At 42.7% G+C, this 27,868-nt stretch overlaps 1 protein-coding gene across 11 annotated transcripts in view; it reads right to left on the bottom strand.

Moving 5' to 3' along the window:
• LOC120374780 (sodium channel protein type 2 subunit alpha-like) overlaps positions 1–27,868 on the bottom strand; it is a 243,300-nt gene that overhangs the window by 190,712 nt on the left and 24,720 nt on the right. For 7 of the 11 annotated variants that reach the window (XR_005586242.1, XR_005586239.1, XR_005586240.1 and 4 more), the window contains exon 1: positions 243–421. The exons of 3 other annotated variants lie outside the window; for them this stretch is intronic. The gene's annotated coding sequence lies outside the window, so the exon portion shown is untranslated. Of the gene's footprint in view, positions 1–242; positions 422–8,438; positions 8,550–27,868 lie in introns of those variants that run through there. One more of the 11 variants, XM_039495001.1, reaches the window with a different exon arrangement.

Genomic DNA, 27,868 nt, shown 5'->3' with positions numbered 1-27,868 from the left:
AAATCATAAAGGATAGGTGCAAGAAAGTGAAGTGGATTAACACCTGCTTACATCAAAAGCCTGAATCTGAGCCTAAAGTCTTATTCTACTTTTCTAAAAATAATTTTACAAATATTCTAATTTTATAAATTATTTTCCAAGTGTCTTAATACATCAGAAATTAATATAATTCAATAAATTTTCCTCCCTCATACCTGTTCCCAATTACAAGTCCATACAATAAAATGTATTCTCCTACTCACTGTTTGCCTGTTATTTTAGGCTTCTTATTTGCCAGACTTCCACTCAAAACTCTTTTTCATCAAGACGCGCCCTGATTTTTACTTCAGTTCCCAGTGGTAATGTCCTAATCATTTTAACTCTGGCTCGTGTCTCCCTCTGAGCATCTTCCCTTCACTCTCTCTGTGCTTTCTCTTGTAATCTTTTCTCCCAAACACCACAAGCTCTGTTCAAGCCTCTGAAAATCTGTTGCTGAGCAACAAGCAAGCAGAACTAGGATGCAGCTCTCATTTCTTAAAGGTGCAACAACCCTTTTAAAGATGAGAATTTTACGTATTCCATTCTGACTGAGGCATCAACATAGTATCCTCGGAGACCAACTACCTATGATTAGAAATGCTTTATAATCCATATAGGGGCCAGGGAGCTCCTTCTGTTAAAAATCCTACATATAGACAATAGTTACTCCAAATCTTAATGTCGTTTACTGTGAGGAATCAACAGCACATTCTCTCTTTTGGGGAGATATTAACAATGTGATGAATCAGCTGAACTATGATGGATCAACAGAGTGTAGTGTGATCCATCTGCTTATGGTCATTTTGCTGCTGCTGTTTTCCTTTGGCAGGGTCAGATTGCACGACACTTAGGGGGAGTGCATTAAAGAGATGGGATGTTTGGAACCCCAGGTGGAGTACAGCTTTTGAAGGTAGTTGGGAAATAGTATTGGGTGTTAGAGCCCTAGTAGTTGAAGCATCTGTGGTATCAAGGCAAAGTTTGGTATCACAGCATTCTAGAGAATTACAAGTGAAAAGCTCAGTTCCAGTGAAGTGAAAAGGACAGTGGTAACAAACCCTTGTGCTACAGACACAGTTACGAGATAATTCATAGTGATTAGAACCTAGAGCCTTCAGTTTTATAAATAAAGGCCTCTATCACTTGAACTAAAAGTAAAGCCCTCCAAAGGTATCTAGGGGTTATAGTGGATCACAGATTGATGCGAGTCAACAACATGATGCAGTTGCAAAAAAGGTTAATATTCTGGGATGTATTACAGGAGTCTCGAATGTAAGACATGGGAGATAGGGCCAAGTACCACAGGACAACTGAGTGCCACACTTTAGAAAAGATGTGGCTTAACTGGAGAGAGACCTGAGGAGAACAACAAAAACAATAAATGGGTTAGAAAACCTGACTTATGAGGAAAGATTAAAAATAACCTGGTCATGTTTAGTCTTGATAAAAGAAGTCTGAGGGGGCACCTGACAACTGTCTTCAAATATGCTAAAGGCTGTCATTCAGAGGATGGTGATCAATTGTTCTCTATGTTCACTGAAGATAGGACAAGAAGTAATGGGCATAATCTGCAACAAAACAGATTTAGGTTAGATATTAGGAAATCTCAGGGCTTTCCAACTCTAAAGGACAATTAAGTCCTAGAAGAGATTACCAAGGGAAGTTGCAGAATCCCCATCATTGGAGGTTTTTAAGAGTGTGTTAGCCAAACACCTGTCAGAGATGGTCTAAATTTATTTGATCCTGCACAGGCATCTAGACTCTCGAGGCCCCTTCCAGCCCTACATTTCTATGATTCTATAAGGGTGTGTAGTATTAAGTCCCATATCCTCTTTGTGAGTCAGCTACTATACAGCGATCATCACATATGCAAATCCAGTGTATGCGCCCTTGTTGTAGACAAAGCTGATCTTGAGCATCTAATGTGTACAGAAGTTCAAATTCAACAAATGAATGCCAGTCTCTAAAAAGTCTATGTGCTGCAAGAAAGAGACAATTATTAAACACATCACATATTTTTCCCTATGGAACTTGCACTAAAGCTATTGCTACAGGTCTCTACAACTTTATTATATATTTCTACTATGTACACCTAAGAGCCCTAGTCACAGATCATGGTGCTAGATGAAGTAAAAACACAGAAAAAGAAAAAACCCTTGCCACTTCGGGGGCTCGCAAGAAGAGCTCCCAGAAATTCCCACAGATAGCAATATAGAGGGAGAGACTGGAATTGAAACGGAGGCTCTCTGTCTTGCCTGTGCTTCAGACACAGAAACAACTTGTGCAGCATGGACCAGGAGGCTGACTGACGAGCTGCACAACCAATTGCAGACTCCAAAGAGCCTGCCCAGGGTTGAGATTGCTCAGACACACGAACTGAGCCTGGACAGGCACTATGTTTGAGAGGAGAAAGAGTTAAAGGCCCAGATTAATATGCCTGGGCAACCAATTGCAGGCACTAAAAAGCTTGTGTGTATGTGCTGACTCCAGTCAGGGACAGTGTTTTGGGAGACAGCTGGCTACAGGGATTCTCAAGGTTACTGCAGCCAGAGGGGCAACAGCCCAGGAATTGCTCCCTGCAACAGAAGGGAAGGTGACATTTTGTCTCTCTTGGCCAGAGGGCTGGTGACTGACCGAAGCCCTCAGCTCCATACAGGAGAAACAGAGACTGCTTCGTGTTGTGAAGACTGACTGCAAGCTGTACACAGTACCATGTCCCTGCATTGGGAGTGAGGGCTTGAAACAACCGAAGACCTACTCCAGCCAAAAGGGAGAGCTCAGAGAGGGATGCCACCCTTGCTCATCAAGTGTCAATTCCATTAACCAGCTAAGGCCTGTGGGGAGATGTGGTGTTTAGATGCTGCTTGTATTGTTAGAACTGAGAGCACTGTCTGTGGGAATCTGAAAGGACAGGAAACAGGAAGGGGGGGGAGGAGTTGAGGAGGCTGAGTGAGAGTTACAGAGGGTGAAATTGCAGCTTGGTAAAGAGGTTTCCACTGTAAAAATAAAGTCCTGTTGAAGCTTGTTAGTACCTTTCCTGCTTGATACAACATTTTGGCGATGAGGATGGATCTTCTGTCTCTGAACCCACCTGCACCCTTTCTGCAAAGCCCAGGTGAGCCTCCAATTGCTTTTACTGTCTAGATCCACATGTGTGAGACTTACCTGCTTGCAATCAGTGCTACAGAGATTTCTGAAGAAAGTGTGCTCTGCTAATCCACTGCCTTGAAGCAGAAGGGCAGCGTATATTTTACACTTTTCCCCTTGCAGATGATAAATATGAGACTGCACTCACTGCATTAAAGAACTTTTTTGTGCCAGAAGTGAATGTAGTAGCTCATCGCTACAGATTTTGCCAGCATGAGCAGAAACCAGGAGAGACTATAATGCAGTATATTCCTTCTCTGAGGAGTCTGATTGTAACTTGTAACTTTGGGAATATGGCAGATGAGATGATTAGAGACCAGCTCACTGAGAAAACAACCATGCTTCGTGTAAGAGAACACTTACTTCTAGAACCACAACTTACACTAGAAAAAGCAATAACCATTGCTACTCAGATTGAGTCAGCTACAGCTGAAGCCAAAATAATGAGCTAAGATAGGGCTTGGCTACACTTGAGAGTTGCAGTGCTGGGAGTTTACAGCGCTGGTCATCCAGCTGTGTAGGAACAGCGCTGGTGTGTGGCCACACTCACAGCTACCAGCGCTGGTGTGTGGCCGCATTTGCAGCGCTGTTGGGAGTGATGCATTATGGGCAGCTATCCCAGCGTTCAAGTGGCAGCAACATGCTTTTCAAAAGAGGGGGGTGGGGTGGGGTGTAGTGTGACAGGGAGCGGGGGAGAGAGAGAGAGCGTGGATTTTTTGAGCCAACACTGTGTTAGCTTCCTGCCTTGCAAAATCAGAAAATGTTCCCGACCCCTTACTCTTAACTCTTAACTGCAAACAGCCTGCATCCAACGGACTCCCTTTCTCCCCTCTGCCCCCGCTGTCTGTCAAGCAAACACTCACTCCCTGCCTGCCTCATTCACAGGGGTTATCTCATTTGATTGTTCACAGTCAGGTACAGACTGATCACAGCAAACAGGAGCTGTGTTTGTTTTTTAGATAAGCTGCTCCCGGAGCACCGGAGCTCCGAGTTCACAACAAAACAAAGAGAGGCTGCATAACAAAACAAAGAGAGTAATTTAGTTAAAAGCATTCTGGGATATCTGCTAATACCCTGGAGGCCAATAACAGCGCTGGTGTGTGTCCACACTTGATGAGCAGCGCTGGATCACCAGTGCTGCACTCGCTACACCCCAAGAAGACCAGGTGTTCAGCCAGCGCTGCAGCCAGGGAGTTGCGGCGCTGGATGTGCCTTGCAGGTGTGGACAGTTACTAAGTTGCAGTGCTGGAAAGCCTCCACCAGCGCTGCAACTCTCAAGTGTAGCCAAGCCCATACAGGCGGCATGGTCCAGGCTGTGACTCCTTTGCAGAAAAGTTCACTATCGCTGCAGACAAACAATTGCAGGAGGAAAACTAATAAAAAGCCACTGAATCAGCAAATTCAAAATACAGTAAAAGCATGCTTTCGCTGTGGATCCCCACAACGTTTTGCAAGCTACACAGGATGTCCAGCAAAAGTAGCTCAGTGCAATCATTGCAAAAAGATTGGGCATTTTGCTAAAGTATGTCGCAGTAGCCAGTTCAATCAACAGGTGCTTGCAGTTACAATACCAGATGTTACTGTGCTGAGTGTGGATAAAATCACTACTGCACATATCCCAGAACAGATAAAGTGCACTGTAAACATTTCCGCCATAACCTCAGGCAAATCACACTCTATTCAGCTAATGTTGGACACTGGCTCGGTAGTATCTATACTACCTGATTTCATCTATTTGCATTACTTTAAAGATGTGCCTCTTACTGAACCCAAACTTCAGTTGGTGTGCTATTTGAAAAAACATATTCCAGTACATGGCTGCCTGCCAGCAACAGTTAATTTTGGTGATTGCTGTGTAACTGCAGAGTTCTACATTGTCCACAAAGGCACTCCTATCCTTGGCAGAGATTTATTGGCTGCTTTAAATCTCAGGGTAGTTAATGGACACATTGATCTTCCTCAGCAAAGCACTCTTGCGGTACACACACCAGTTTCAGCTGGGACCCAACACCAGGTTGAGGAGAAACTTGGCTGTGCTTATGGGTTTCTGCATAAAGTTAAAATGCGGAATAATGTGATGCCTGTACAACAGAAATTACAGCGCTTACCATTTTCAGTCAGGAAAGCTGTTTCAGAGGAACTTAGAAAACTTGTTCAAAATGACATTATTGAAGAGATTAACTCCTCGGAATGGGTTTCACCTATAGTAGCGATGCAGAAGAAGGGTGGAGACATTCGCCTTTGTGTGGACTTAAGGGAGCCAAATAAAGCTATGGTGATTGACAGCCATCCTCTTCCTCACATAGAAGAAGTATTTGCAGAACTCCCTGGAGCAAAGATGTTTTCTACTCTTGATTTGCAGAGCGCATACCACCAGGTAATGTTGCATGAAGACAGCAGAGACCTCACAGCATTTATTACACGAGGGACTATTTCGTTTTAAACGTGTTCCATACAGTCTTGCATCAGTCCCAAGTGCCTTCCAAAAAATGATGTCATTGATTCTGAAGAATCAACATGGAGTTCGGTGCTATTTGGATGATACTATCATGTTTGGAAATACTACTGAGGAGCATGACAATAACCTGCAGTCTGTACTAAACTGCATCAGCAAAGCAGGCCTCAAGCTCAATAGGTCCAAATGCAAATGTCTATTTTATGTCTTTTGTCATTTTATTTACATTATAACTTTTCAAAGGTTAGGAACAGATTATATGCTCCTAGTACTCAAGGTTCTTTAATAGAAAGATGAATTTGCTCTATTATAATGCATTTTGCCGTTAGAGCTACATCTAATAGTTCTGAATTAATGAAAAACAGACAAATAAAAGCTAAATTAGAACATTCAAACAGCAAGAAGAAAAAGTAAGGCTTGTCAAATATGAAAAATTAATTAAAGGAAAACAAAGCCGTTTTCTTGTCAGACAGATGATATAGGTTAAGACCTGAAATTCAGTTTGAAGAAGGTTCAGAAATTCAAATCTGTGGTAAATTATATTTTACAAATAACCATTTTAAGCAATTAGAAATTCTCTGACCCCTGTGTCTATGCTCTCTCATTTATTCCAAGCTGCATTATGAAATTTTAACTTATTTACAAACAGAAGGTCAAGTTTGGTGAATTAGCAGCAAACTCATGAAACTGTATCAAATGCTTTACTAAAACTCAAATATACTTTTATCTACTGTGCTCCTTTCATCCACAAATGTTATGCCAGTTTCTGCCATTCTTATTCACACTGAGCAGCACCTTGTAACACAAGAAGGTCCACTAAAATTAGTAAAAGTTTGAGTAAGGCACTAAGCATGAGTCAGTGTCGGAATATGGCCTTTTGTTAAAAAAAATATAAGAAGTTTTATCTGGCAATATTTATACTTGAAAACATATGTTGTTTACTGTTCATTGCGTAAATATTGCAAGATTGGCTCCCAATCAAAGCTTCTGGCTGAAAAGAAGGTATATCATTAAGCTATGAATACTCACAGCACAAGAGAAGCTTCAACATAAATCAACAGACATACTGGAGCATGAGTTTTCGTGGGTGAATACCCACTTTGTCGGGTGCAACGTCGCTTACATCCGACAAAGTGGGTATTCACCCACGAAAGCTCATGCTCCAGTATGTCTGTTAGTCTATAAGGTGCCACGGGACTCTTTGCTGCTTTTACAGATCCAGACTAACACGGCTACCCCTCTGATACCTAACATAAATCAAGGAACAATTTAATAAATTAGGCTAACACAGAAAACATTTGTTGATGATCAATAATAAAAAATATAGTACCATATATACTCAATCATAAGCCGGTCGTTTATAAGCCTCCCAAGATGGATAAGTAAAAATGGAAAATTTTTATGACCCATTCATAAGCTGAACCTATAATTCAGGGGTCAGCAAACTTTGGCTTCTGGGCCATCAGGATAAGCCGCTGGTGGGTCGAGATGTTTTGTTTACCTCGAGCGTTCACAAGCACAGAGGTAAAGCTAAGTAAACAAAGTGTCCCGGCGCACCAGCTGCTTACCCTGACGGGCCGGGACAGCAACTGGTGGGGAAATTTGTGGGGGAAGGGAAAGGTGAGGGAGAAGCTGAGAGTCAGACCACCCCCCACATGACCCCGCCCCTAGCCCAGGACCCCCACACTCTCCCCATCCCAGCCCTTTCCACCTTATCTGGGGAGGGCCAGGGAGCATCTCTCTGGCCTGGTTGGAGCTGCTCCGGCAGGCCAGGCAGTGCAGCCGCAGCCTGCTCCAGTGGGCCAGACCGGGCAGCGTGGCTGCAGCATGTTCCAGCGGGCTTGGCCGGGTGACACAGCCGCAGCCTGCTCCGGCAGGCCAGGCAGTGTGGCCACAGCCTGCTCTGCGGGGCAGGGCTGAGCAGCACGTCTGCAGCCTGCCAGCCCCTGCAACTGCTTCAGAGGCTGGGGGGAGAGCAGCATGGCCAGAAGCGGAGACGCTCTGGCCCTGCCTCGTCCCTTCTGGCTCTGCTGCCTCTCCTTGCTCCCTCTGTTGGAGGGATGGGCTGATACCCACCTCTCCCTCTCTATACCCGTTCAGAAGCCGACCCCCTTCTCTGGTGCTTCTCTTTTTTACTAAAAAAAAAATCAGCTTATGAATGAGTATATATGGTACTCTAATTTTTTTATGTATTTCCTTTATAGATGCTTATAACATGTACAGTATTTGCCTAGATATAATCCTACACATCAATAAGAACTAAAACATTTCTGAATTATTAATTAACCAGAACATAAATTAGACATTATGGGCGCACTTCACCCTTGGTGCATCTCCACAGAAGCGAGTAGTGATGCACAGGGATTAACTAGATCAATTGTTTTAAAGTGAAGGATTTTGTCTGCCTATTTGCTTACTAGTGGTTCTTTTCTTTATAGTTTGAGTCATTTTTGTAAATTCTTATGAAGACTTGCTAGACCCGTTTAGTACTCCCTGACACAGAGAAGAAAAGCTTCCCCACATTGCAAATCTATTCCAGCCATGTAACTCCCCCATACATGGACTCTCCTGAATTGATTGAGTAATTCAACATTGTGACAAAATATTTGGTGTTTCAGAGTCAAAAAATTTCAACTTGTGGTAAGACTGTTTAAATTATTTATGAAGGTTGCCCCCTGTACTCCTATGTTGCAGGACAGAAAGATGTTAAAAAGCTTAGGGATGTGATACTATATTTAAATCACTTTCTAATTATATCTATCTTAAAATTAATAGACTCCTTTTACATACTCCATTTTGGGGAAAAGAAACTGTGACTAACCAAGGCTGACGGCTCTGTCTGTTTCCTTAATGTTAGCAAATCTAATAGGTGAGTACCAATCCAGGAAGTCCAGTCCTGACCAAACCCGCAAACCAATCACTGACATGTCAAATTGAGGAAAACCTGAACAGAGATAATACATATTGTAGTATGCATACCTGTGAGTTTTTATTAGTAGTAATAATAATAATAAACAAAATAATGTGCCTTTGTTATATCAACTTACATTCTAGAATTGCAAAGAGTTTTGAAAACACAATTAAGCTTTACAATCCTGCAACAGTATATCTATTTTGCAGATGTGTAAACTGAGAAACAAACAGTTTAAATAACTTACCCAAGGACACAGTGTGTCAGAGACAGGGCTGGGAGCAGTTCTTACTACCAATCCTATGCTGTGGGCCATGCACTGAGTCACCTGTTCACTATAACATACTCATGCAAGTAATTCTTGCAGAAAGATCCAGTTTAGTACCTAGTATAAGTATAGTTGTAACCTTTTTTTGTCATTCATTCCCTGCAAAGGAAAACACATATTAGGATTTGGCTTTCATGTAGATGTGGCTCACCCAGTCTCTCTTAAATATACCTAAATTGTGTCTGAAAATGTTATTTGTTGGTCCTGATTCTAGCATGGCACAGATCTGGGTTAGAAACTGATGTAACACATGAAACTGAAAGTCCAGAGAAAACAGAAAGACATTTCATTGCCTTTATTAATCAAATCAAGCTAATGCAAATAATTTTAATTTCCTACCTCTTTCCACAGACTGAAGTAATCATTCATTTACCATTTTTATTATTAATTATTATTATTATTATTACCACTGTAAATGTTTTCTGGATTCCCAATGCTTGTGTTGTATTCTAGGAACATACAAAATGCCATGCTGAATCAGACCAATGGTCAACCTGTCGGTTATTCTCTCGCAGATGCTGTAAACCCACTGTAATGAACAACTACTCAGGATTCTAGCTGGGTGGAGAGGGACAGAGTTTATTCACTGCCTAGGGTTAGGAACAATTTGTGACACAGCATGAAGGATTATATCATTTATAGATTTTTATCCTATAAACATAATTATGGAGAATATTCTTATAATTCATATGAATCTAGCAAAGAAAGGTATAACATGTGCCAAAGTCTGGATGCTGAAGCTAGATAAATTCACAATGGAAAATAAGGTGTAAATTTTTAATAGTGAGGGTAATTAACCACTGAAACAATTTACCAATGGTCATAGTGTATTCTCCCTCATTATCAATTTTTAAATGAAGGCAATGTTTTTCTAAAAGTTATCCTCTAGGAATTATTTTGGGGACGTTCTCTAGCCTATGTTATACAGAAAGACAGAACAGATTATCACAACGGTCCCTTCTGGCCTTGGAATCTATGAATTTCTAATAGTTTTTGGATAAGCTCTTTGCTTTAATAAAAGCTAGTGACAGTGAGGTCTATGGAAAAACTAGACACTGTAGAAAACTCTTGCATCAGTTTTAAATGGGTTTAATTTTATTAGGTGTCTGAGACGGGAGGCGAGGCTTACCGGTGGCATTACCCACTGATTAGGTCATTGGTCCCACAATTCCCCCCCGTTTTGGTCTCTGGTGCCTCCCATCAGCAACTACTTCAGTACTGGGATGGCCCACTTTTTGGTGGGTGGCTGGGTCACCAATTTTGCTGCCCAAAAGGGATGTTTAGCTATGTCCAAAGAACTGTAGTGTGCTCTGCGCCCTTATGACAGGGACGGACCCTCGGTCTCTCTCCTGGCCCCTGTAGGTAGTTCATCCTTACCCCAAGACTTTCAGCATTTCTCTTTACTCCTGGGAGGGGTGGAAATGAGGTTTATATCCCTATATGGAAAGTGTGTTTGATAGGGGAGCCTAGGCCCTCCCACTCCACTGGGCTCCAACCCAGGGCCCTAGGAGAGGCAAACCGTGTCAGGCACTAGGGCGTGTCTCAAGATTTCCTCCCCTGGGCCACTTCCCACCATCTATCCCCTTCCACAGTCTCAAAGTCCAACTTAAGATAGTAAATGACGGGGTGGGGAAACAAAAAGGGTAACTGAACTGTGATTCCAGCTGGGCTCAGCTGGCAGTCTCTTCCTCCCCAAAACAGGCTTCTGCAACAGCTTTGGTTAGGAGCTCTCAGGGTAGATCTGACCTGTTCTGCCATCTGCCCCTATCTGAGTTGTCTGGTTCCCTTTTAAGCTCTTTCCTCCAGCTGGAGTATCCTCAGCAGGTTCAGGGGATGGGGACAGGGGAGGCAGTGGAGTCACTTGGCCCCAGACCAACTCTTTTACCCCTTTAGTTCTACTGTGGGATTTATACATCCCACCCCACCCCATTGAGAAACAGGAAATAAAAACACCTTCTCTATATAAAATGTTTTGTTTTATATGCCTGTATCAGGATTTGCAAAAATGAGTGACCTGCTCACCAGGGCAAATGGGAATTTGGATTGGGTAAATGGATTGGAATTAAGGAGCCAGAATAACTGGCTCCTGCCTCTGAGGGAAGGGGCAATACTCAGGGCCGAGCAGTCCAGGGATTGCTGTTCTGTTAAAAGCAGAGGATCAGGTAGCAGAACAGCACAGGTGTTACTATTGTTTATTCAAAGAGAAAGAGGAGGAGGGGAGGAAAAAGAGTTGATGTCTAGGTGCCACTACTTTCTCAAGATAGGAGAATGAGTCAGGAAGTAGAGTGGCCCTGGCACTGCTGCTGTTTTAAATGGATGGAAGATCGGAATCAAGACTGCATGTGTCTGTGTGTCAGAGAGAGAAAATGTATGTGTATGAGTGGGGAAATGGAGGTGTGCAGGAAGGAGAAAGATAAAAACTGAGAAATAAATATTCTAATAAATACAGGAAAGAGAGAAACCCAAAAAGGAGGGAGAAAAGTACAGGAGAGAAAGTAGGAAACACAAAGTATAGGAAAAAGAGGAAAGAATATAATGGGTGGAGGGAGAGAACAAAGAAGAGGGAACACCATAACAGAAAAAGAAACATTATCTGTAATAGAAAGGAAAATAAGAAAAATTGCAGTGAAGTAAGGTGAAAGATGCAACAAAAGTGCAGAAGTTTTTTTTATAAAAGACAAGTAGAATGACGACGTTACAATTAAGTACAGTATGCAATTAATATTTTAACCCAGTCAGCGGTATGGCTGCAGAAATATTTTTCCTCCTGGGCTAGTGGCTGTCTTCAGGCTAGAAGCCATCAAATATGTTTTTCAATCCCTGACCTCTATCAATCATATTACTTTACTTGCTCCTTCTCTAAATTAGTCCTAGTCTTTTCAATCTCTATGTGAAAGCCTTTAGTGCCTTTTATGTTGCTCTTTTCTGTACTATTCTGTGCTCTATTTCTTGTCCCCGATGAGACCTTCATCTCCTCATATACCAGAGAGCAAAAGGCCAGTTTACACCAGTTCCAAGCACCATCTGGAAATTTGCAGTCCAGCTAGGCACCTGTCTCCTTTACTAGAATTCTGTTCATTTGTATCAAGAATCCTATCTTATATTTACCCTCAGCTTTGAAACAGGCTTTCTCCTTGTTAGAGAATAGTCCAGGTGTATTGACTTTCTGGAAATGCTTTATGTAGCATCAGTTAGTTAAATCTATATATGCAGTTCATGTATATTAACTAACACTGTTTTATGAGTCAGATGCATTTTTGTACGCATTGGTTCTTATAACTGCTATTCAAAGATTCATTTTAATGTTTTTTCTAAACTATCCACATTCTATTTAGTCTGCTTGTATAATTACAAAGGGCCATTAAAATGATTTATGGATACAAGGATTTGAGACTATTTTCAACATAAAACAGTGATAATGGTCTAGGCTAAAAGTTGCCCAACAAAACATTTTTGTCTTTTATGAAACCAAAGAGGACGGCATCAAGATAATTATGTTTCTGATCTTCTGCCTCATTACTTTTGGGTAAGTTTTTGAGTGACTTCATGATAAAGATGCAATTTTTAAAATGCAGATAGCCAGCTGCCATTTTGAGAAAAGTAAAGTAGTACCATTTCTGCCAGTACACTTGAATAAGAATATAGTGATATATTTTTTAAACTTGCAAAGCAAGGTTAGTTTAAGTATATCCATGTGTATGTGATAATTGTACATTGTAGCTATTTGAAGATTAATCTATGGATAAATCTGCTGTCCATGTGTGTTTTAGAATAATTTTAGTTTTTGTAATTAGTGGCTAGTATATTGTCTGCCTCCTGTAACAAAACTGCTTTATTTTCTTGTATTCGGTAGCTGCTGTATGACAGTTTGAGGGCCAGGCAAGTATCATATACCATATGATGGCATTAACTTCTTTTTTCTTAGAGTAGAATAATGATGTAGTGACTATTTAATTTCAGAACATAATGAACTGACTATACTTGCTTTAGTTATGTGAACTCCACAGGGGTTAAAGGTGCCTAATACAAATTTCCTTCATTCATTTTGTGAAGGGGTCCAGAAAGAACATGAAATTGATCCTCCTGTAAATTTTAATTAAAAAAACAGTTATCACAGCATTATCAGCTGGTGATAAGGTAGGGTGGAAGCAATTAGTGTTGTAATATTACATAAAGGAAATCAAGTTCTGGAAGGCAAAGAAGAGGGTGAGTTTTTGGGGACTGAGGGATAGAGAAAAGTTTTCCAGGGTTTTTTGGAGCTGAAGATTTAGGGGAAGGAATAAAAAGGGACTTAAGCAAGGGAAAAGAAAAATACTAAAACAAAAAATAAACTAACTATTCTGACGTAGGCTTCTCTTACAGAACCTGAACTGAGTGTTGTGTGGTTAACACACAGCACACAGTAAGATTAGCAGTAATACTATGGCAAACTCTGTTCCAGCTGGGATTTTTCCTACATCAAAGATTTGTTGCAGTGATTCCAAGAAGTCAATACATATTGCTTACATAAAAGAACAATGAAGAACTACTCTACCTTTGTATTACATTTTAAAAGCTTTTGGGCTCAGATTTCATTTTCATTGAATGAATGCAAGCTGAAAAAATGGCACATATCCTGAAAATGAAATTATGAGGAATAGAATATTTGTTAAAGCAGCAAAGAACACAGCTACCCCTCTGATACTTGACAGAATATTTGTTAACTTTTAAAAAAAATGTTCTACCCTCACAAAATCAATAGTTTCAGCACTTACTCCTTAAGCTTTAGACAGTGTCATGTACTTGTCATGCGTATTCATATAGCTCATATCACAAATACAAAGTCAGTATGACAAAATTGTGTAGCCACAGTTTGGCTACAAGTCTGTCTCATACTGGTGGATGATGACACCATCAGTCTTGTTTATTCAACATTGCAGTCACATAATCCATTCACTCACCAGCCTCACATATAAAAATATGTAACAAAAGGGCCTGTGATCGGAAAGTAAAGCTGTGTCTCACTTATTGTAGAAGAAAATTCAGCCGGATGGATGCCAGCACTTAGTTAACTAAATCCTTTAAAATGTACCAAAGCCTGATATCCTGCCTGACAGCATCATGCTCTTTATTCTGGTTCCCCCTTTACTTTTGATTTGAAAATTCAGGCCCTGCTCAGGCTTCTAGGGTTAAGGACAAGAGAGCCCAAATCCATTATCTTGCAAGAAGTACGTCCTTTGTATATTCACATCAGGCAACTTTGTGAGCCAGTTTAATTGATCCAACTTTAAATACAGGGTCCTAGCACTATGCATGATACTGTGTGATGTCATCTCTACATGTTAGCAATAGAAGCAGTTCATTGCCTTAAGATTTCTGCAGGCTGGTGCTACAAAACTTGGGGAGTGAAAGGCTTGAACAGTGACTAAGATATATAAGTGCTGAACTCATGAGTAATGTTGGATCAAGGCCACTACTTGGGCTGTACTCAAGTCCCAGTAGAAGATCCAATTCTACCATAATGGATACATGAGACGAACCATCTCACTGAGAAGTACTCAGTGACAGCTGGTGACAGCATCTGTACAGTAACTCCTCACTTAACGTTGTAGTTATGTTCCAAAAAAATGCAACTTTAAGTGAAACAATGTTAAACTAATCCAATGTCCCATAAGATTTAATGTAAAAGCTGGGGGGGGGTTAGGTTCCAAGGAATTTTTTGGGGGGCAGACAAAAGGCATTATATACTGTACTGTACTTGGGAAGTGCCCCTGGCTTACCCCACACAGCGTCCTTGCCTGCAGCGGGCTGTACCTAGGAAGCACCTTTGCAGCAGCAGCTTCCCCGGAGAACAGGCTCAGATTTTGCTGGGAATGCTCCAGGCCCGCCTCTTCCTGTCCCTGCTCCACCTCTTCCCACCCCCACTCTGCCTCCTCTCCAGAGCACACCACATCTCCCCTCCCCCCCACCCCGCAAAGTCCTAAGCGTCACCAAACAGCTGTTTGGCAGCGCTTAGGACTTTCTGGGAGGGGAGGAGGAGCGGAGATGCAGCGCTTCCTCGCTCCTGCCCCTCCCTCACAGAAAGTCCTAAGCCCCACCAAAGAGCTGTTTGGTGGTGGGGGAAGTGCTGGGAGGGAGGTGGAGGTGGGGGAGAAACGGAACTTGGACAATGCTCCCTTGTAAAGTCGCTGCTCTTCCACAGAATCTTACAAGCAGGCAGCCAAACGACATTATAAGGGAGCACTGCACAACTTTAAACGAGCATGTTCCCTAATTGAGCAGGGACGTAACACTGAAACAACATTAAGTGGGACAATGTTAAATGAGGAGTTACTGTACTATATAGTGTAGTATGTATATTGTAATGGGTTTCCCCTCCTTAACCCAGTGGGTATGGTTTAAGAGCAAGACTGGGCAAACAAAGTGTTTTTGGGGTGGTGGGAGCTGCCTGGCTCCTGCTATAGAGCAGGCAGACACTGGTGGGCAAGGACTTTTGCTACATTAAAAACAAACAAAAAAACACATCACAATGTGATCTTGTCTCATTCCTTCATATAATAATAGGAGATATACCAATCTCCTAGAACTGGAAGGGACCTCGAAAGGTCATCGAGTCCATCCCTCTGCCTTCACTAGCAGGACCAATACTGATTTTTGCCCCAGATCCCTAAGTGGCCCCCTCAAGGATTGAACTCATGCCTGCAGGACTGCTGAGCAGGAGCCTTATCCTTTGTCACTGAGCTGTAAGGGCTGATGAGGGAACTGCTGCTAATACTCCACCACCAGAAGCTACACCTACTGACTCCTCAGGGTCAGGTGACTAACAGCAGACTGCTGAATTAGGGTTGCCAATTTTCTAACGGCACAAAACCAAATACCTTTGCCCCGCCCTTTCCATGGGAGTTGGGAAGGGATGACGGCTCCAGCTGGGGGTGCAGGCTCCCGGGTGGGGCCAGAAATGAGAGGTTCAGGGCATGGGAGGGGCTCCAGGCTGGGGCGGGGGTAAGGGTGCAAAAGGGGGTGTGGGATGTGGGCTCCGGGAGGGGACTCAGGGCTGGGGCAGGGGTGCAGGTTCTGGGAAGGAGTTGGGGTGCAGGTGTGGGGTCTGGAAGAGAGCTGGGATGTGGGAGGGGGTTTGGGGTGCAGGGCAATGCTCACCTCAGGTGGCTCCCAATCAGCGGTGCAGCAGGCTAAGGCAGGCTCCCTTAACGCCAGGCCGTGGGGAAGAGGGAGCCCCGAGGGGTCAGCGGCTGCTCCGGCTGCTGCCAGGGTGAGGGGAAGGGAGCCACAGGTCCAGACATTGCTCCAGCCACCACCGGAGGGGAGGAAAATCCTGAGGCCAGACCCTGCTCCAGCTGCCTTGGGACCGCTGCCAGGAGCTGCCAAGCTGCGGCTGCTCTGGCCGCCCCTGGGACCGCTGCTTAGACAGTCTCCAGGGCCAGCTGCATCAGCCACTGCTCAGGTAGAGCCTGGGGCCTGCTGCATCAGCCACTGCTCAGGTGGAGCCTGGGGCCTGCTGCATCAGCCAATGCTCAGGCAGTCCCTGGGGCCAGTTGCCTGGGGCCGCCAGAGCAGCGGCTGTCCCCAGGCCTGCCTGAGCAGCTGGCTCTGGGGCCAGCTCCTTGGGTGGCCCTGGGGTCAGCCAAACTGACCGTTGAAGTCACGGAGGTCACAGAAAGTCGTGGAATGCGTGACTTCCACAACCTCCGTGACAAACACAGAGCCCTAGTTATGAGCTGTGTACAAAGCAACAATATCTATGCAGTTTATCATCACTTAATACACTACTGGAAGATGCTGAGGTACTATGATGAGTGCAGTAGAAGAATGTATATAGAATAAAATCATTGCTAAGCAGCTTCAGAGCATTTACAAACTAGGCTTGTCTCAGCCAATTAAGTCTTCCACCAGTAGATAATGGAAAGAAAAGTCAACATTTTAAAAAATGGTTAGGCTATTCAATACAGTATATAATACAAGTAGCAAGTAATTAAATATTAATGTAAGGTGCATAAAGATCACCGCTACCCTTAGGGAAGGAAGTGTCACTCAAAGTGATGAATTTTATTTTCCCTTTTAATTAATGGAAGTATGATAATCTGTACAAAAACTGAACTGTGAAAGTCCGCAATCATGGTACATGTCACAGGTATATTTAATCAGTCAACCAGGAGTGATGGGTTTTAACATTTTGTTTGGAGGAGGTTTTAGCAGGTGAAGAGGGGTTATAGTCTAGCAAATATAATTTTAAAGTACCTCTGAATGTAAAATGATGTGGGAGATGCATTTTCATGTTGACAAAATTGGTATGACACTTTTGTTCTCCCACAAGTAATCTTGTTGCAAAGACAAAGCCCTGCCATCTCTCTTATTTTAAAAACCATTTATATTTTGTATTTTTGTAGGTAATCCCAAAACATCTATTGTGGTCAGTACCAGATGTGTGTTTTTAAACTATCTGTAAGCGTGTAGTGTGTTCAAGAATGCTTTGTTGCTGTCAGTAACTAGAGATCATACTCACTTTTATGACAAGTATCAGAGGGGTAGCCGTGTTAGTCTGGATCTGTAAAAGCAGCAAAGAATCCTGTGGCATCTTATAGACTAACAGACGTTTTGGAGCATGAGCTTTCGTGGATGAATACCCACTTTGTCAGATGCATCCGACGAAGTGGGTATTCACCCACGAAAGCTCATGCTCCAAAACGTCTGTTAGTCTATAAGGTGCCACAGGACACTTTTATGACAATAATAATTAATTTGACCTTGGACTTGTTTAGACCAGATTTAAATCCTGCTAATTGTAATCAGGATTTTCATCTTCATTTAATCTGAATGGTTTGTTTGGAAAAAAAAATACAGAGCAGAAACACATTTGATATATACTGAAAGCCATCAGTTACCAGAACGTACATTAGTCAGAAGTATTGGGTCTTTTGATGCTAAAGGACCACTCAACAAGCATCAGTTTCAGAGACTCTGGCCTTCTGGGATACATCTAATTAATGTACAATGTTTAAATTTAAAAAGCTTTATAGACACACCATGTGCCCACCTTACACATCCACCCACCCACCCACGTTCAGCTATTTTAAAAAAAATACATGGCAATATAGGCATCATTCATGAAGAGAGCAGATTACTGAATGCCGCATTTTAAAATGGTAATGTGAAAATAAAAGTTTATGACAATATTCTATTAGAAATGCATTTATTAATTTAATTCCCAATGTAAAATGTAGTTTTATAATTTTGTCTAATGAATATGGAGGTAAAATTGGTTAGCTACATTAGCAGTATTATGCCTGAGGCTCTGTTATGGGAGATCATTCCAGTTAGATTTCCCAAATTTAGTCTTCTGGCAACAGGGGACTTGATGCACAATGCAAATTTTGAGAGTCTAACACTGATGGAGAGGGGAAGCTAATTCTAACTTGAAAATCTGAATACTGCAAATCACGTGACATCCAAGAACCCTACAAAAGACACCCATCTTTAATGATTACTGATCTACAGAATTCTAAGTAAAAGCAGCCAAGAGTCCTGTGGCACTTTATAGACTAACAGACGTATTGGAGCATGAGCTTTTCATTCACGAAGTGGGTATTCACCCACGAAAGCTCATGCTCCAATACGTCTGTTAGTCTATAAGGTGCCACTGGACTCTTGGCTGCTTTTACAGATCCAGACTAACATGGCTACCCCTCTGATAATAGAATTCTAAGTGGCACACACATAAGGGCAATGATGTACACCAGCCAGAAACAGCTTAGTCATAAGACAAATGATTTAATGTACTGAAAATGCTGGCTTCTGTTGGGAGCTTTAATTTTTTGTAACTTGCATCAATGAACAATTGGCAGCCATCCAGCAATTTGACTTGCACAGATTACTTTTATTTAAGTACATGGTTTCTGTGAGTTCCTATCAGCAAGTGAAATAAAGAGTCCCATTAGTGCTGATGTGTTACAATACTCAGCCTTTAGTATCAATGGGATAACGTATATACTAATGTGACTTTGAGATATGGAATCTATTATTAATACAGTAACTTCTCACTTAATGTTGTAGTTATGTTCCTGAAAAATGTGACTTTAAGCGAAACAATGTTAAGCGAATCCAATTTCACCATAAGAATTATTGTAAAGGGGGGGGGGTTTTAGGTTCCAGGGAAATTTTTTTCACCAGTCAAAAAACTATATATTATATAGATATACACATAGACACAGTATAGGTTTTAAACAAACAATTTAATACTGTTCACAGCTATGACGATTGTGAAGCTTGGTTGAGGTGGTGAAGTTAGAGGGTGGAAGAGAGCTGAATGCGTTGCTGCTAAATGATGAACTAGCACTCGGCTGAGCCCTCAAGAGTTAACACATTGTAGTTAATGTAGCCTCTCACACAATGCAGCACGAACATGAGGGAGGGGAGACAGCATAGCAGACAGAGACAGACACACACTGTCTGTGTGGGAGAGAGAGAGAGAGAGAGAGAGATGCACACTGCCCCTTTAAGTAACCTGACCCACTCTTAAATGCATTGTCTTTTTAAGTGGATCAGGAAACTGAGACAGCAGCTGCTGCCCCAAGCTCTTTCTGTCTCTCTCCCTCCTCTATATGGAGAAGGGGTAAGCAGGGTGCAGGAGCAGGGAAGAGGGGGACAACCTGACACTAGTCCTCCCCTTCCCTCCTGCACAGCAAGCAGGAGTCTCTGGGAGCAGCACATGGCAGTGTGGGGAGGGACAGCTGACCTCCCGGCAATTGATAGTCTGCTGGGTTGCTGCAACACAGAGAACTTAGGGAGCGGGGAGCTGATGGGAGGCTGCGGGTCCACCCTGTTACAAGCCCCCACCAGCTGGCTGCAATGGGCTGCTCTTCCTGCAAGCGGTGGACAAAGCAGGCGGCTGCCAAATGACTAGAAGAGAGCATTGCACAACTTTAAATGAGCATGTTCCCTAACTGATCAGCAAAGTAACAACAAAACAATGTTAACCAGGACGACTTTAAGTGAGGCGTTACTGTAATTCGAATTTGTTCTGTCAGAGAACCTCAAAACACTTTACAGACAGTTACATATTTAAGCTTTATACCCCCTGAGGAAAGCAAGTTTAATTACCAAGTATCATTATCCTCATTTTTGCAGATGGGCAAACCATGGCACAGAATGGTTAAATGATTTAGTCAAGGTTACTCACATACAAAGCCTGGGACAGCTTTGAACACAACCAAAAAATCTCAGCTCTGAACTATGTCCACAATCTATATCCACAAGACCATCCCTTCCTCCCTCTGTCAACATGCAAGATAGGATTTTCAAAAGCGTTCTCAATGCTGGCCTAATCTGCTCTCACTGATGAAACTACTATTGACTTCAGTGGGAGCAGTCAGGCCAATGCTGAGCACTTAAAAAAATTCCAGCCATAGCACATTTGAAATAGAAACATTTCAGTCCAATAATAGAATGTTTTACACTGATACAAGGAACTTCCGTTTTGAGGTAATTGATGAATTGTTCGAAAACATGATGTCACATATAGCTCAAATAATATATTTTTTAAAAATATAATTGCTTCTATAAAAGAAATTTAAAAATTGACATATTTAAAACAAAAAGCCTTCAGATATTTCATTACTTTGTAATCAAATAATTGTGCTATTGTAAATTATGTTCAGAATAATAAATATTACACTTCGAATAAGTGTCAGAATATGTTTCTATACATGAGAATTGTGTGTTCTCATATAAAAAGCTATAGTGTTTTAAAAAGTAAAGCTAATTATCTCTGCATCTACAAGACTGCTTCATAAAGAAACATTTTTTTCCCCAGAGGAGGTTATAATGTCATCCAAAATAGATTACTTTTGCTCTTTTAATTTTAAATAGCCTTGCTGCAATGAGAAAAAACCCTGAAAAAAACTGAACACTCTACACTTAATATTTGACGTAAAGATATGCAGATAATGAATGAGTCTCTGAAAATTAAATTATATACATAAAATCCTAACTGATTTATAATCCTGATTGTGAAGGAACCTTAAGTAAACTCCTGTTAGGAAGACGAGTTATGTCATACCACCATGACATCATGTCTGCAAGATAGCATGACAAAGGCTGAAATATGAAGGGGAACATCTTACTATATATCAAATGTCCATATTCAGTCCTAAATCAGATGTTTCATTTGACACATACATGATGTACTGAGATGAAGTAAACACTGGCCAAGGAATTGTATCTAAGGTCATATCTACACTGTGAGCTAGGGCTGCAACTCTCCTGCTCACATAACACATACTCACTCTAGCTCTCTTCAAGCTAGCATGAATATAAGTAGCATTGTAGCTGTGAAAGCATGGACAGTGGTAGTGGAGACACAACTTAGCTGTGCTGAGTACATACCCACTGGTTTCAGGCTAAGTCATGCCTCTGCTGCTGCTACCTATGCTACCTCGGATACATCACTATTTATATTTGCACTATCTCAGTGAGAAAGTTTAGTCCAGTGCTAAATATTTGTTTCTCTGACCCCATCTTCACATATTTACCCAGTCTGAAATTCTCTTAATTTAACATGCTGACAAGAATGGGGTACCCAGAAATTTGGAAAAATCTTTTTTGTATTACAGATCTTTGTATTGCTTGAACATGCAAACTTTGTATCATTCACTGATTCTCCATTGAGAAAAGTGTGCCAGAAACTCAAATACTTATTTCACTTGACAAAACTTTAAAAATCGCTTTATAAACTGGTACGTGTAAAGTGAGATGGAGGCTAGTATAGTAGGCCTTAATTCAAAATTCTAAATGGGGAGGGTAGCTATGGAAATCTAAACATGAGTCTTTTCCAACATGTACTAACAGGTCAGTATGAGGAAGATGCATAAAAGAATAAAGATTATGCCTGTTTGTACTGCTAAAATATTTTAGCACACTGAATTCTATGGAGACCCAATTGTGACCGTGGAATGCAATCTCAAATTGTTCCCAGTTATTAGACAAAAAGGCATTAGGTAAAAAATGATTAGGGGTATGGAACAGCTTTCAAATGAGGAGAGATTAAGAAGACTGGGACTGTTCAGATTAGAAAAAGAGATGCCTAAGGGGGCATATGATAGAGGTCTGTAAAATCGCAAGTAGTATGAAGAAAGTGAACACGAAAGTCTTACTTACCTCTTAACGTAACACAAGAACAAGAGGTCACTCAATGAAATTAATAGGCATCAGGTTTAAAACAAACATAAGGAATTACTTCTACATGCAACACACAGTCAACCTGTGGAACTCATTGCCAGGGATGTTGTGAAGGCCGAAACTAGAACAGGGTTCATGGAAGATACATCTATCAGTGGCTATTAGCAAAGACGGTCAGAGATGCAACTCCATGCTCTGGGTGTTCCTAACCTCCTCAACTTCCAGAAGATGGGATTGAACAACAAGAGATGGATCTCTCGAAATTGTCCTGTTCCATTCACTCCCTCTGAAGCATCAGGCACTGGCCACTGCCAGATGACAGGGTACTGGGCTAGATGGGTCACTGGTCTGACCCAGTATGGTTATTCTTATGTTGAACTAGATGAAAAGGCCACACTAGTACCAATTCTTCCATTTCAGTTATTTGAGAATGAGATTCTTGGAAGCCTTTGGGGGCCTACCAGTATAACGATGAAGCACCTGTTTTAGAACATAGATATCTTTGCATTAAACCATCTACCACTGGCAAGTAAGGAAAATAGCTTTCTTCAGAATCTGACCTAGAAATACAACATATAAGCCACAACAAACCTTTGCATAATGTAATACAAAAATGGGGCATAACCGATATGGGGAAAAAATTTGCCTGATCCTAAGGAGCTGCCATTCAATTGCAGATCTGGCCCCAACCCACTTGGAAACTCAGAGACGGGAAAAAAAGAAACCCCTTTAAAATGACGATTAATCACTGTACAGGAAGGGAATATGTATTACGTGCCAGCCAGGAACTGGAGCTATCACAGCACCTGAGGTCTAGCCCCTTGACTATGAATCCAATCTCAGAGGATGAACCCAATAAACAGAATCACCCAAACTTCATTCACTTTTCAAGAGGGGCTGCCTCTGATGAAAACCAGAGCTGTTACATGGACTCCTGCCTAGTCCAGCCCCCGTTCAGCACTTAATGGGAGAGAGATAAACTAAACACAAAACAAAAACACCCCATGCAAAACACCACAAAATTCACTTCAAGTAAATTGGCTTTGTGCATGGCAGGACTGATATTCCAATCAATGGTCCTGCAGATAAATTACTTTCTTATGAATCTTCGTAGACATGCAGCCAGTAACCCCTACGTTGGTCCACCGCCAACAGACTCTTACACACTGGCCTAATCAGAGTCAGCATGCAGCATCCTGGTGCTGAGAAGGAGTTTCTGCATGGCTGTCTATGATCTCAATGGGGTACAAATCTGTCCAAGTACCCCAGACTTTTTTGTGGTTCTCTTATTTTAGTCGTGACATCAATAACTACATTATAAGAATGAACGAACTTAGTTATTCTGAATGCATTTAACATAAAAGTATTCCGTTCCATTAATTAAAGGCTGACGTATTCAGATTTCTGTGAATGGAAGTGATTCAACACTGTATTTGTATTGATGAAAACTTGTATTAGGAAGAGAAATGGTTGTGAATTGCAGAGAGGATCTAAAATAATTAAATTTTAAAAGATCCTCTATAAAATTAACATCATCTGCCTCCCATTTCCTGAAATACAAGTTATAGTAAAGATGTGGTATTTAAGTGTCAGTCAATGAAGGGGTTTTAGGAGACACTTCTGGTATGCCTTGTATCATGGACTCATATTAAATGAGCCACGGCAAGACAACGAAATTAATGTTCTTTTCAGTTATATATGTTGCCTACAAAAAAATCCCTTTCCTTATGAAAAATAAAGATGTATATCACTGTGTACCACCTATTTGTTAAAGACTAAGAGTTGGCTAGGTGCAATTGATCTGCTCAAGTCTCCCCAGGAACACCCATTTTCACCATTTCTTCATAGGCTCCCCAGCTAAGTTCCCTCTAAGCTGCACAGCCACACAAAAGACTATTAAGTACCACGCAGGCACTCAGGGCTCTGGTGGGGAGAGATTCCCTGGACCTAACCCAGCCTGGCCTGGCCCTGCCACGGCTGGGGGAGAGGCATCTCTCCCGCAGCCCCAACCCAGCCTGGCCCGGAGCTGCCGCGGAACACATTCCGCCAAAACGCACGACACGAAGCATCGCTCACCCCAAGGCTCTGGCACAGCGGCAGCAATGCAACACAAATGTGCCGTGCATGAAACAGGAGGAGCAGCTCTTTGCCATTGTGCCCCATGCGGCAGCTAAGCATGCTTCCCTGGCCAGGGCCGGCTCCAGGCACCAGCCCAGCATGCAGGTGCTTGGGGCGGCCAATAGAGAGGGACGGAACGTCCGGCTCTTCGATGGTGGGTCCCTCACTCCCTGTCGGAGGGAAGGACCAGCTGCTGAATTGCTGCCGAAGACTGAAACGACGGTAGAGCTGATCGCAACTTTTTTTTTTTTTTTTTGGGTGCTGCTTGAGGCGGCAAAAGCTCTGGAGCCGGCCCTGCCCCTGGCTCACCCAGGTAATAGCCTGGGAGTCACCTAATGTGGAGCGAGCGATGTGCGCACTCTGGGCTGCAGCAGGTCAGCGGATTTGGGCATGGCAGCTCCATGCCAGGACGGGCTGGGGCTGTGGCAGAGGCACCCCTTCCCCGGCCCCAACCCAGCCTGGATCTGCCGGGGCCATGGGAGAGGTGCCTCTCCCCCTCCAGCCCACGTGCTGCTGCAGGGAAAGAGAGCTGGGGGGAGGCCTCTCTCCCTGCTATAGCCCTGGGGCAGCCTGCACCCCCAAACCCATCATCCCCAGCCCCACCCCCAAACCCGCACCTCCAGCCGGAGCCCTCCCACACAGACACACATCCCAACCCTCTGCCCCAGGCCTGAGCCCCTCATCCCCAGCTACACCCCAGATCCCGCACCTCCAGCAGAAGCCCTCACCCCCACACACCCAACCCCAGCCCTGAGCCCCCTCCCACACTCCAAACCTCTCAGCCCCGCCCCGCCACATGAATTTTGTTATGTGCACCAAAATGGAAGTGATGTGTCACACATCACCTCCATATTGGTGCACCTAAAGTTCATTCCACATGTGGGTGGGAAAAAATTAGAGGGAACACTGCTCCTCAGTAAAATTTCAGTCCTCCCCGTCCTGACTTACTCCTTAGCCAACAGAGTCTTCATTTGCACATCTTCCATTGTTGCTCGATGCCCTCTTCTACTCCAGGTTGCTGACTTTATTCTGTAGAATTTTACAACTCTCCCTCTCAGCCTCCTCCAACTGTTACTGGTCTCTCTTCCAGGTCCCATTGTCTTTGACTATTTTCAGATGTCATGCTTAACACTAATTGCTATCATCTATATTACTCATCATTAAAATGCAATAGCATCTCAAAGAATATCTGAGAAGCAAAACCAGTGGTTCTCCAAAACTAGCATATGCTCTCCATCTATGCACATTACAATGAAATACCTTGTACCACTACAAAATACCCTTTTAAAATCTTGGACTGGATAAAAAGGATTTTTAGACCCTCAAAAAACATTCAATACTTAAAAATATACTAAATACTTGACTAAATATAATTAGTTACTTGTGTGTACACCTCCTCACAACAACTCCAAACCCATGGCTTAATGGATTTAGGAATATCCTTTCCTGGTTTCAACAGAAGCCAAAAGTATTTAACACCTCCCGCTGCTATAAATATTACATTTAAATAGATTTTCCCCACTTACTGAAATAATGTCACAGATTATCTGCCGTTACATACATTACAATAGAACTAAGGGTTTTTTTAGCAATATTTAATAAGACTGTTTTAAAACTAGTATCTTGTTATATTTCAGTTATCAGTGCATTAACATTTAACACATAAAAGATCTGAGGAAGAGCTAGAGTTGGCACACCTGAATAGACATACTGCATGAAGGTTTTTGATAAACACATATACTTTCCTCAGGGCTGGTGCTCATTTATAGACTTTTGTGGAATCAAGTTAGCTTTACAGCTTGCAAACATTATCCATTGTCAGGGCCGGTGTGCGGGCGGTCTGGTCTACAGGTTCACATCCAGCATTGGCAAAGGGTCCAGGAGCTAGTTACCAGGAATCAGGCTTGGTTGGAATACCAGGAAACCAGAATCAAGAGACAAACAGGAAGGCGAGATCAAGAGTCAGTTACCAAGAGTCAGGATAAGAAGGCAGGAACAGGTCAGCACCAGACCAACATTCTACAGGAAGTGAAACCCAGCTGTACAGACTACTTCCTGTTTCCTCTTCTGTCTTAAATAGGGGCTGCAGCCCAGTGAGCAGCCTTAGAGCTCTCCCAATCAGAGCACAGGGGAAGGGGCTTGTGGACCAGTTGGGCTTCAGGGACCCCAATCCCTGCTGTTGTCTGTGGGTGCAGGATTGGCATACGATGACTCCCAGGACCCCCACATACCAGGGTTTGAGACCCACGGGGCTGGACAGCTGTATAAGGTTTTGCCTGGCAGAGATTGACTGAGATTTAAAACTATGAAATACAGAAGAAAAAAACATCTTGACAACTAATCCAGACTACCTTGTCTCTCTTAGTGCAGCCAAGGCTACTGCTTTCTGTCCCTCACACTCACCAGATAGGCTCCCTATACTTCCTCTTAATGGACTCATTAATGTAATCTGAATCTACTTGTTCTGCCTGGCTAATTTTTCTAGCAAGGCTCAGCTGTCTCTCTGCACATCTTTATAGGCTGGAGACAGGGGTGGCTCTACCTTTTTGGCTGCCCCAAGCAGTCATGCGCGGGAGGCGCCCCGGGAGCAGCGGACCTCCCGCGGGCATGACTGCGGACGGTCCGCTGGTCGCGCAGCTCGGCTGGACCTCCCGCAGCTGCCGCAGTCATGCCTGCGGGAGGTCCAGCCGAGCCGCGAGACCAGCGAACCGTCCGCAGTCATGCCTGCGGGAGGTCCGGTCGTCCCCCGGGGAAGGGCCGCCCCACGCGCGTGCTTGCCGCGCTGGGGTCTGGAGCCGGCCCTGGCTGGAGAGGATCTGGAAAGCCTGGCTAGGATTATGGGACTAAATGCCTTTTACAAACCAAAGGCAGCACATAGACATCCTGTGATCTTGTGCATTGACTCAAGGGAGTTCCACCAGCATGCAGAGAGGTATGGGGGGGGGGGTGTCTCTGTTACAAGAAGATTCACCTGTCAGGTCCCAAAGGGCTTGTGCACCCAGGTATACTGTTCAATTTCATATTTATTGGTAAATAGAAAGTTATAGTTACTCCTATTTGAAAAATAGATAAAAATACTGAACTCAGGAGTTGGCAGTTGAGGGGTCTGATCCAAAGCTCTTTGAACTCAATGGAAAGACTCCTATTGATTACATTTTGGAAGAAAGGATTAGGCCCCAATAAAAGGAGGAACAGATTTTCTATTCTGTTATCTGTCAAATACATTGATTTTAAAAGATATTTTGAAGTCTGTATATCTACAACCTTGACTGGGTTCTAGTTACAAGTGTGCTTACTTATTTGTGGCCTTGGACAAATTGCTTAAATCCCAGCCTCTGTTCTTCCATCTGTAAAAACAGAAATTCTACCACTTTTCTAGTCTTATAAAACACTTTGAGAGCCTCAGATGAAAGGTGCTAAATACAGTAACATCTATATGGACACATTAATCTGTTAATAAAATGGATATTTATTTGGTTTTAGTACAAAGATTTTTAGTTCACCTTTAAGACTTACACAGCTGTAAAGTTTCAGCATCATTATGAAAATGAAAAGCAGTATCTGAAAGGAATATTTTTGACTAATATTGCTTGCCTGGGCAATGTACTTAGATGATTAAACTCAAGATAAATGTGACTCTCTTCACATAAGTGACTGCATCTAGTTAGTAACTGAGCAACACAAGAAAAATGGAGGCGCTGTTCCATTTTTCTCGGAGTCAGAG

The sequence above is a fragment of the Mauremys reevesii genome, linkage group 11 (genome assembly GCF_016161935.1).
Source record: "Mauremys reevesii isolate NIE-2019 linkage group 11, ASM1616193v1, whole genome shotgun sequence".
Taxonomy (NCBI): Eukaryota; Metazoa; Chordata; order Testudines; family Geoemydidae; genus Mauremys; species Mauremys reevesii.
This window is presented reverse-complemented; position numbering and strand designations above follow the sequence as displayed.